Source organism: Hypomesus transpacificus, chromosome 2, assembly GCF_021917145.1.
Source record: "Hypomesus transpacificus isolate Combined female chromosome 2, fHypTra1, whole genome shotgun sequence".
In the NCBI taxonomy this organism is placed as follows: Eukaryota; Metazoa; Chordata; class Actinopteri; order Osmeriformes; family Osmeridae; genus Hypomesus; species Hypomesus transpacificus.
This window is the reverse complement of record NC_061061.1, coordinates 5,098,276-5,110,641: the sequence shown is the minus strand read 5'-3', so window position 1 is coordinate 5,110,641 and position 12,366 is coordinate 5,098,276.

Genomic DNA, 12,366 nt, shown 5'->3' with positions numbered 1-12,366 from the left:
CCTGTTTAACTAAACAGATATTCAAATTCAAGACAGGCTAAAAGACTGAGGCTGGATTCAAACCTGCAACCTTATACTTTGCAGGTCACTGTCCCAGTCCATTGAGCTATTCTCAGTGTTGAATAACGTTAAGTTCAGTTACTCTATAAAAAAGTAAGCTGTTTCTTCTGTGGTAAGTTGTTAGATTCAGGCAAAGTTTAAACTGCTCCAATTCAATCATATTTTGACATACCAAGGTGAAATTGTTTGTGGGACTTTAGATTGATGTCATCCTATTGAACTAAACAGATAATCAAAATGATGACAGGCCAAAAGATAATGGCTGGATTCCAATCTACGACCTTATACTTTACAGGTCACCATCCCAGCCCATTGAGCTATTCTCAGTGTTGAATATTGTCATGTTCAGTTACTGTATTAAAAAGTAAGCTGTTTCTCCTGTGGTGAGCGTTGTTAGATTCAGCCAAAGTTGAAACTGCTTATACATTTCCTATCAAAATGGGACAACGGGATGACTGGGTGGCTGCTGTAAAGAATAACTTACTTATAGTTTTTATAAAAGGTTGTTTGGAGTGCCATAACTTGTCATTGTAGAGAATTTCAAATCATGCCTAGCATCAGTGGGGATGTGTCCTGGCTTAGGTTACTGAAATGAATTTGTGCAACAGACAAGGGATCCACCTGAACAATCAATTTACTTCATTAGAGATAACCATTAGCGTTATCTCTACCATGCGTAGACTACCTAATAATAAGATAATTATATCTTAATAAGATAATAATAATAAGAATACCAACAATAACAATAGGTTCCCTCCTACTGGAGGAACCTAATAATAAGAATACCAACAATAACAATAGGTTTCCTCCTACCGGAGGAACCTAATAATAAGAATACCAACCATAACAATAGGCTCCCTCCTACCGGAGGAACCTAATAATAAGAATACCAACAATAACAATAGGTTCCCTCCTACCGGAGGAACCTAATAAATATAGCTGCAAGCAGCGATGCAGGTTTCTCCGCAAAATATAATAAACATGTACACTGTAGAAGATCGAGACTTGGACAACAAGAGAGCAAAACTACTTCATGTTTGGCCAACAACAATAGGCTGAATGGGGATTTGAACTCATGAGCATAAGGTTACAAGTCAGTCTCTATCCTCTCTGCTACACACCAACTGTTGAGACTTTGCAGGACAGCGTTTCAACCCATTAAGCTACCTGCAAGGCTGAGAAATTCTGGTCAGTTTCTGTGTAAAAAAAGAAAGCCGTTTCTCCTGCAGCATGGATTGCTCAATTCGGCCAAAGTTTAAACAGCTGTAATTCAATCATATTTTGACATACCAAGGTGAAATTGTGTACTGTACGTCAGAGTGATGTCAACTTAAAGCCTATTAGGTTTGAAAAACCATCATTCAAAAATGACATTTGATTTAGTGACACAAACTAGTGCTGTCAAACGATTAAAATATTTAATCGTGATTAATCGCATTAATGTCATAGTTAACTCGCGATTAATCAATTAATCGCACATTTTTTTCTATTCTAAATGTCCCTTGATTTCTTTTTGTCCCATTCTTTTTTCAATTTTAAAGCTCTTATCAACATGGAAAAGGGATTCGGATTGCTTCATGCAAATATTTTTTTATTGAAAACAACATTGCAATCGCCTGGCTTTGACGAGGGGGCGGAGAATTCGCATGAATCGCATCAGCTGTGTCCTTGGCCATCAAGTGGTATTTCAGACTGGACGTGCTGCGATGATAACTCAGTTTACAACGACAAAACACACAGATCACTTTGGTCTTGTCAATGGAACCATTTGGCAACTTTTTAAAAGTAAACTTTCCATTCAGAATCTTATTGGCATCCGTTTCGGCGTCTCGCGCTCGCCATCCACTTAAAACGTAACGTTAGCCTACTACCAGAGAATGTCTATTATCCGTAAATGGGCTCTGCTACTACTCTTTAGCCGGCTCGCAAGCCAAACAAGTGTGTGTGTGGCGTGCCTGTTGTTTTATTTCCGGTCTAGCTAGATCCGGTGTGGTGTTGTAGTCTTTCTAACGTCGGTAATTGTTGCCACAGCATGTGAAAAAAACTACAAAGTTTGCTAAGCCAAAAAGATCGTTAATCGCGCGATAAAAAAATTGACGCCGTTAATTTGGATTTGCGTTAACGCCGTTAATAACGCGTTAAACTGACAGCACTAACACAAACATATTGAGTAAATGTGGACATTTACATAAATACAACCCTTTCAGCCATTTTGTTCTTGACTCAATTGCCTTAAGTTAAAAAAAAAATACGTCAATGATACATATATGTACCAAATTTCAAGTAAACTTTGGTTCAAGAGAAGAGGAATATTGAATGTTTTCCCAAATTATCACTGTACAGGAAAAGCCTTCATGGCAGACCTTATGGGTCCTTGAGGCTTTTTTGTTCCTCATGAAAAATGAGGCATGCACACCAAGTTTCAGAAGAATTGGAGCAATGGGGTGGAAATGCAATCACTCTGAAAAGTGGACATTTGGGCGTGGCCTGTAGCGCCCCCTATGGTCTGATGTGGGCCAGTCTGTGTTTGGGCCGTAGTTGTGGCACGTTGTATCAATATGCCAAATTTCTAAACTTTTTACCAATGTGTTCATGAGATAAATTACAATAATAATAATAATAATCCCAACAATTACAATAGGGTCATCCTGATGGAGGAACCCTAATAATAAAATATAACTGCAAGCTGTAATGGCGGATTCCTCCAAACATTGAGAACCATTGAACATTTTTTATTCTTGACAAATTGTAACTGTATAGAAAAATCAATGCTGCAGAATTACCAATGGGATACCAAATCTAAAATGCTATACCATCAAGATCCACAAGGGCCTTTATTTCAAGCCAAGAAGTGAAGGGAGGGGGCTTGGTGAGCCTATCCATTCCAGAAAGCCTTGTATCTTTGTGCTTTAAGACGTGTCCTGTAGCGCCACCTATGGGTAAGGGTGGGCCATTTGTGGTGTGGTAGTTACTCTTGGCCTATATTATCAATGTTTCAGGATTTTTAGAACTTTTTACCATTGCATTCAAAATCGGAAATGCAATACCAACAAGATCCATATGGGCTTTTGTTAAAGTGTGGTTGTTGCTCTTGGCCTTTACAATGTTTCAGGATTTGGAGGACTTTTTACCATTGCATACAAAATTGGAAATGCAATGACACCAAGGTCCTCAAGGGCCTATGCTGACATTCAACGAATAAGTGGGGGCTTGGTCAGCCCACTCTCCTGAAATGTTGCGTGTGCGTCTTGCCAAGCCCGCGCGTGTGTCAAGGGAAGGCGGAGTGTGTGAGAATTTGGAGCACGCGTGGGGAGGAGCAGGGGAGACAATCATTGGAAATTTCCCTTGAAATTAGCCAAGCATGCAAGTTTCAAATATTCACCAAAAATCAACCTTTCATCTTACAGTCAACTTTTTCACAGTTTTGTGTACTAAACAGTCTCAAGAGTCTTCATATGAACTTGTGATTTAATCTGAGTATCATTTTTTGACTGGCTGATGTGTAAAGCATTATTTTAGCGTTAGCAATACATTTGATTTAAGGTATATCAATCATTTTTGGAGATATGAAGTTGCCTTTGCACATGGTGACATGTTGTAGTGTCTTCCACCGATATACCAAGTTTAGTGTTGATATCTCAAAGATTTGCTGAGATTTGATCCAATTTCCTGTTTGTTTGCTTTGTGGCAGAATTTGTCTGTACCGGACAAACAGTTTTAACATTCAAAGAGAAAAGTAATGCCTGAATGAGGGTTGCTCTGAAGATGATGTTTGCAATTTTTGGGGAAGATTGGAAAAGAATTGTAGGAGGAGTAGGCTTTCAAAGGTTTTTGATAAAACCGGAAATTGCGGGAAATCTATATAACTGGCTATTGATGCGATAGGGTGTGCTGAAGTCCTCTTGATCTTGATTGGACAACATGTGTAGGAGGAGTAGAGAATGTTTTTTTTTCAATGAATTCAAAATGGCGGCCGCAACAATTCGGCTATTATCACAAATTATGAGTCACACACGGGATGTCCCAAGATATCATGAGACAAAAGAATCACTTCATAAAAGCAAACAAATCAACAGTCATTGGCCAAAACACATTTTTGCTTCCTGCGGCCACGCCCAGTGATCACATGACACCAAATTGTGTGGACATCCTCAGAAGAGGGTTCCGAGTCATCATACCAAGTTTGGTGTTGACATCTCAGAGATTTGCTGAGATTTGATCCAATTTCCTGTTTGGTTGCTTTGTTGCCGATTTTGATTGGCTGTACTGGACAAACTGTTGTGAAAATCAAATATAAAAGTAATGCCTGAGTGACGGTTGCTCTGATGATGATGTGTGCAAATTCTGGGGAAGATTGGAAAAAGACTGTAGGAGGAGTATGCTTTCAAAGGCTTTTGATAAAACCGGAAATAGCGGAAAATCTATATAACCGGAAATTGACGCCATGGGGTGCATTGAACTCGGCTTGTTCCAGGGAATCCAATGGTATCTCTTCTCAAACCTGTTAAATGTGCCTAAAAACGCCTAAACAGTATACCAAAAGTAAATTGACTGCTGTTCCTACATTTCTTCAATGATTATAAAAAGATTTTCATAAGAAATTTCTATGTATGTGAACTTGATTTGTAACAACTGTGGTAATTTCCTCCCATCAATGTTTAACCGAAGCTAATTTGGTTAGGTTTCTTCTCCCATGCCCATCAGAATCTGAATTTGGTTTATTCGCCATGTAACCTATGTTACAAAAATACGCAATTTACTGCGGCAGGAAGGTGCAAACAATAAACATAAACAGGTATAAATTGAGTACAAAAGTACATTAGTTAAACTAATTCAAAGAACTAAACAATAAAAAAATATAACAATTACAAAAAATTAGTGCTGTCAGTTTAACGCGTTATTAACGGCGTTAACGCAAACCCAAATTAACGGCGTCAATTTTTTTATCGCGCGATTAACGCTCTTTTTGGCCTAGCAAACTTTGTAGTTTTTCTCACATGCTGTTGCAACAATTACCGACGTTAGAAAGACGCCACACAGACTTGTTTGGCTTGAGAGCCGGCTAAAGAGTAGTAGCAGAGCCTGTTTACGGATATTAGACATTCTCTGGTAGTAGGCTAACGTTACGTTTTGAGTGGATGGCGAGCGCGAGACGCCGAAATGGACGCCAATAAGATTCTGAATTGAAAGTTTACTTTTAAAAAGTTGCCAAATGGTTCCATTGACAAGACCAAAGTAATCTTTGTGTTTTGTCGTTGTTAACTGAGCTATCATCGCAGCACGTCCAGTCTGAAATACCACTTGATGGCCAAGCACACAGCTGATGCGATTCATGCGAATTCTCCGCCCCCTCGTCAAAGCCAGGCGATTGCAATGTTGTTTTCAATAAAAAAATATATTTGCAAGAAGCAATCCGAACCACTTTTCCATGTTGATAAGAGCTTTAAAATTTGAAAAAAGAATGGGACAAAAAGAAATCAAGGGACATTTAGAATAGATAAAAATGTGCGATTAATTGATTAATCGCGAGTTAACTATGACATTAATGCGATTAATCGCGATTAAATATTTTAATCGTTTGACAGCACTACAAAAAATATATATATGTATAAATAATAATAATAATTTGAATGAGCAGCATGAGTGGGCAACTTAGTGTAATGAGAAAACTGCTCTGCCTTTCCCATACAATGCCAGTTCTCTATCTTTTACGGCCCTGACGAGAATGTCGGTCTCCTCGGCTGTGAACCGCTGGCATGCGCCTGGCAAATCCGCCGTTATAATAGCAATTTGCCATGGAACAAGCGCTGCTCTTAAAGGGCATGTGACATGATGCTCTGATTGGTTTATTGCACGTTACGCCCAAACCAGAGCCATAGAAAAAGAGATTTGCGACACGCTTTGATCTCGCCGACACGTGATCACGTGGTTCATGTAGCTCGCTGTAGTTCCAAAAAGCCCCACTGCTGTCAACTTTTTTGAATGGTTTTCAATGGAGCTGGCCAACGGAAGTCGCTTTTTTAGGCAAATGACAAATGAAACAGGCTCGGTTGAAGAAATCTGATATTCTGGCTATCTTCAGCTGACTCGTATCTACATAAGGCAGTCCTCCCTGACGTTTTTGGTGTAAAATAGAGTGAACTACAACATTGTGAACACTCACTGCCAGTGAAACGCAGGAAAAAAGCTACAGCTTTTTTGTCACGTGGTTCCGGTAGCTTGCTGTGGTAAAAAAACAACAACACTGCTGTCAACGTGTGTGAATGGTTTTCGGCGGGACAGACAGCAGCACCATCTCGATTCACGGATATTTTCGGTATATTAACACAATGTCAATTGGTTACTGGTATGTTGTATCATGTATGTATGCTACTTTATTAACATGTATGTATAACATTAACTTAAAATACATAACGCAATATTGTGAAGCAGAGCTAGAAATGGCTATGCTAGCAGTAGCCTATATTGTTCCACTTAACGTTTAACCTTCGACTGTTTTTTCTTCTTCATCAGCCCACTTACAATTTACCACATTAACAACACTTATGTTTGTAGTACTTGATGCAAGTTGAATCTAACCATGATCACCAGCAACTGTTCAATAGAAAAAAATAGAACAGAATTTACAAGGCAACCAACTGCAATTCAATAAAACATTTTATTGTACAACATGTCCAGTGTTCTTCCACTCCTTTTGTTTGTAGTGAGCAGGTGATCTAAATGTCTGCTTTTCACAAACCCTAGACCGCAGTAGTGGATGCATCTAGTTGAGCTAACTAGCTAGCTATTGAGTGGACCTGAAATTCCTGCCGAGCGTTGCTAGACAATATGGGACCCAAGGCTTTAATCTGCAATTCATTGTTGCTAGCTTAATCAGATGTACTATAGGCTAATAAGAGCAGATTCTGTAAACTCTGTATGCCAAAGAACACCAATAACTAGAACTAATTTGACAGACTATAAACCAACGATCTTCTGGTTATGATACACGTGCTCTCTAGCTAGCTACAGTTAGGGAGGACAGACCAAAAATTTCCTATCAGTTTTGCTCCGTTTTTCTTTCAATTCCGTATGTAACCTAACGTAACTTAAACTTATCCGAAGTCAGATTTCAGTTACCTCTATTAGTTTTCTCACAAATCCAGTTTTTAGTCGTGATTTTAGGTAATTTTTTGAAACGTTCCACCGCTTTAAGCCTTGAGTTTTGTGGCACCGAGAAGCTGTAAGCTTCCCTTTAAGAACGCCATTGTTCTACGTCACAGAGCTCTGCTTCTAGCCAGCGCGGGAAATATGACTTGCATTTGTCATTTAGCAGATACTATTATCAGATTCTCTGCTCTTATCCAGACTTACATTCTTTGTACATTGCGAGCTAATGGGGTGTCCAGTACTTCGCTATAAATAATTATGTTAAATCGAGACCACGAATATGCAAATGTTTGTCACGTTTAGCATTACTGCTGTAATGTAAATTGGGCCACTTGGGGGTGTATTTAACATTGAACAGGGTTTTTGTGTGTGCTTGTTGTGACATTGCCCATTATTTTCAAATACCTTGATTTGAACACGTCTGTTTGTTTATGATGGAAAAAAGTATACACTAATTGTATTATGAATAATATACTTTATTTATAGGGATATGAAACTTATGGTCCAAAATGTAGTCATTGCCTGTGAAAAAAACCTACAGGTTGATAGCTCTCAGAGGACAATTGGGCACCTCTGCATCCATGGTGAAGGTTCAGGGGAGCAACTTGTATCTATTACTTCTATACTAGCTAGACAGTTTGGCTTAACAGGGAGTCACCCCATTACAGGGCCCCCTGTCTCATATCACCAAACTGTTTTACTTTTAATCCTACCTGTATCTACTTTTATAGACATACTCCGTTTTAATATTGCAAAGCTAAGTCTGTCCGTGCCGCACAGGCCCACTTGATCAGACAACCAAATGCTAAAACCAAACAAATACTACTAGTACTTACCCAATGCAGCTATCAGATATTATGGCAGACCATTTGGCTTAACAGGGAGTCACCCCCTACTGGGGCCCCCTGTCTCATATCACAAAATGGTCCATCATGAATATCCTCAAGCTACCACAAAGCCTGAATATTACATACCAATAGCTAAATGACACACTGCAAAGCTAAGTCTGTCAGTGCCGCACAGGCCCACTTGATCAGACAACACAATGCTAAAACCAAACAAATGACTTCTTACCCAATACAGTCTGAATATTACATACCCATTGCAAGACTACAAACCTATTTATAAATCCTTTCACAGATGTCTGAGCTGAGGCGAGAACTTTAGCTTTTCTATCTGGATCTAACCCTGACAACCATTCCCAGGACCTATTCTTCTTAAACATGACCATACCCTCTAATGCTATTTTACTTGCCCTGAACTTTGATCTAATCAAATAATCAAATATCACAAAATCCCTCTCGCATGAAACATTTGTTTTGGGCACTGATCTGAGGACATGATACTGATCTTCAGACACATCATCATACCGTCCTTGTTCCAAGTGGTCCGCTACCAACCTACAGCAAACTTTCACTAAACTAGCAAATACAAGTTCTAGAACTTGTTGAGTCATAGCATCAAACTCTTCTGACGTTGACTCCAACAACTTATCTAAGATGGGTCCTCTGTGGATGTCTACATCCTCAAACAGTGACCCTTCATAAACTGCCTGCTGTCTGCCTGCCACTCGCTAAGCTTATAACAAGCGTTCTACACCTATCATTCATTGCTAATACATGTTCAGTAGGCAGGGCTGCCCATATATGGGAAAACTTTCTGGGGCCCTGCCGTGGTAGGGCCCAGCCGCGATGCCAGCAATAATCATGTTCGTCCCTAAATATTTTAAGAAATTAAAACCAATTTTATTTTGAACTGAAATACTCACGATTAGGGCCTACTTAAAAAAGCAAACATAAACATTGTATTGTTGACTTAACCGGTGAAGTCAACGAGTGGTGCAAACGCAGGGTTGGACCAAGTGTTGATTATTAAACAGTCAGGGTACAGGACAGACTACACAACATAACGCTAGACCAAGTTAGCCGCTAGATAATGGTTGTTGTTGCTTGCTCTCCAGTCAACTTCGAAAGATGCTCCCAGCCATGCTGCAGAAACCATCGATATATCTATGGCAGAGACGAGCAGCAGTAGCCACGATGCTAACCAAGAGGAAGCTAGTTTGAGCAAAGCTGACACTGAGAAAGCGCATGTTTTGCATTGCTCATTGCTCTGAGGATATTCTGCACTTTACCTTAACCAATTAACTGTGGCAGGAGGAGAAAGGTCCTTAAGTAAACTCAAAGTCTTGCGCTCCACAATGAGCCAGGAGAGGCTCAATCACAATACTTGCCATTGAGTGTGAAATGGCTAAACAAATTGACTTTAAATACATTATAAAAGACTTTGCATCCAGAAAGAAAAGGAAGATAGCTGTATAATAGGCAAAGATGAAGGCAGGTAAATTGCATTTTATACTAGAAAATGTGGTGTGAGTGTAGCAGATCTCAGTATGTCAAATTCTTATTTTTATGTGTGTGTGTCTGGCCCGGCACCACACAAGTTGTTAAGGCCTCTCAGTTATATTTATTAAACTTTATGTTTAAGTTTTATGTATAAAGATGTATTTGTTTTTCTATAATGTAGCACCCATCGCTGAGTAAGTATCTCTCTGTTTACATATGTTTAATGTAGAGAGAGAGAGCACACACGTACATGCGTTAATATAAGTAGCCTAAAGACCTATTAGGGGGGGCTCATTCACTGGACCTTTTCAGGGGTCCAGCCATTTCTATGGGCGGCCCTGCCAGTAGGCCTACAGTATTTGGTCATTTAAATTGGTCATTTTGTCCGGTAAAGTTACATCTTTTCAATGTTTGTGGAGTTTAAAGTCATTTTTAATTATATTATACGTTACAAGGTGCGCTGGCATTTGAAATACTAATGTGTGACAAAGCGTGATAATGTCGATCATGATCCCATTTGTTAATGTTTCTAATGGTAATTTACCACAAACCCTAAGACTATTTGGATCTAAAATCATACCAAAACTTTTGCAAGTGGCCATGTGTTGCTCCCCCTCACCTGTGAATGCAATTTCAGTAGTTCTTGTCTTTTTATCTGCCATAGAATTTCCTGTCTTGCAAAATTGATTGCTGGAAAAAAAGAATATTCACGCTTTTTAAAAAAATAGATTTGCATTTCCTGACAGACAAAAAGGTAATGATTGGTTCCGATTGGTGCTACGTGACAACAACATTTGCATATCACGACCATGAATCATTTCGATAGAAACTTCTTTTTTTTTAAGTCACCAAGAGAGTGGTTTTTATATCATCAATGTTTGTTTTTTGTTCTGCACACTGAAAAGATGCATGTAAAGTGTCAAAAATATTTATCTTTCAAACCAGTAACCATGACCGATACTTGCTTCCACATACGGGTATATATAATAAGGCTAGTAGGACACAAACGATGTCAATCAATTGATGTGAGCATTGGAAGCGGCCTAGCATGAGTCAAGCGCGGGAGTTACAGAGGCTCAAAACGTCTGACGTCACAGGTTTCTGAAAGACTCATTCAGGGAGCCAAAACACAAAATGTATGTCTTTCGATTTTCTTTAAAATTTGACTGATGACGTCTTTTTACGTAACCTTGCTTTCCAGGAAGTATCAGGGTGGTGCCGACATGTGGGAAAAAGTTACAAGGGAAAAAACAACCTTTTTCTCAATAGAACGTTCAGATTTTAATGCATTCCTATGGGATTTTCAGCAACATGTCTTCAACTTGATTTTTCTCAAAATGTATATGTTTTAAAATTGACTAAATATACCTTATTTTGAAGAAAACAACCTACTCTTTCATTTAAGATATGTCTCCCGGTGGTGCCGACCTTCTATGAAAGGTAGCCAAAGCAGCAAAAACTATAAACATTATTTTCACACACTTCCTCAATATGTATTGCAACCAACATTTGATAGGGGTTAGTGTCTACATTTTAACTGGCATGTTTGTTTTTAATATCTCGATAGTAGTCGCTAGTTATAGAGCTAAGAAAAGGACGTGGACCTTAAAATTCCGGTGCCAGAATTCTCAGTGGCGTTCTTAGCTACATTCAGGCTAACTTAGCATTCGATTTAATGCGTTTGCTACCGGCGTTCCACAGTATTTGACAGTTGGTTAGCCTAGGCCAAAAATGACGCGTTCTATTGTCCTCCCTACTACAGTAAGTGTTGCTTAGCTCTAGATACTAGACCCATAGTCTAGCGCAAACTGCATTTAGAATCTAACAAGCTATAATCTTACGATACATTTTCTCTACAGCTGGCTATATGAAATACTACTAATAACAATTGATATGTGGTGGTGGAAATATGAAAAAATGCAGGATTTTCATCAATTTACCAGCTCACTTGCTTCGGACCCCATAATCTGCCATTCATTGTTGCTAGCTCTATAGGCAAGTAAGAGAAGACAAACTTTGTACGCCAACGAACACCAATAACTAGAACTAATTTGACAGACTATAAACCAACGGACTTCTGGTTCTGATACAAATGCTCTTTAGTTAACTACAGTAAAAGTGTTGCTTAGTTGTACGTAAGATACTAGACTTACAGTCTAACTCTAACTGCATTTAGAATCTAACAAGCTATTATCTTACGAAAATGTTTATCTTAAGTTGGCCATATGAAATACTACTCATAACAAATGATATGTGGTGGTTGAAATATGAAAAAATTCATGATTTTCATCAATTTACCAGCTAACTTACTTCGGAGACACTGAAAATGAATGGGGTTCAACGGTGGAAAATACAATGTTTGGAACTTTAGGTCGCGTGGGACACGCTTTACTTCCGCATTCCTCGATAACAATGGGAGTCTATGGAAGTGTCGCAACTCTCTTTTTCTATGGCTCTGGCCCAAACCACACCCATTAGAAATGTAGCTACTTCAGACCAACCCTTTTTAGATTTGCGCCAGGCGCAAAGTCATTTATCCCGCAGGCAAAATAACAACCAAGCTGAAGTCACGCCCACACAGTTACTTGCGTTTTGATACTTGCGTTTCAGATCGTCAAAATAGGGGGGTATGTGTGGAATGGTAAACGACCACAGTTAAAATGGTCAGCTCTTCAGGTTGATAAAATGAATGGGGGACTGGCGTGTCCTAATTTCAAGTTCTACCACTGGGCGTTTGTAGTCTCAGGTACTGGATAGATGACTATAATTCCGCATGGAAAAATATAGAAAAAGAATTAATAGCACCTGTTAG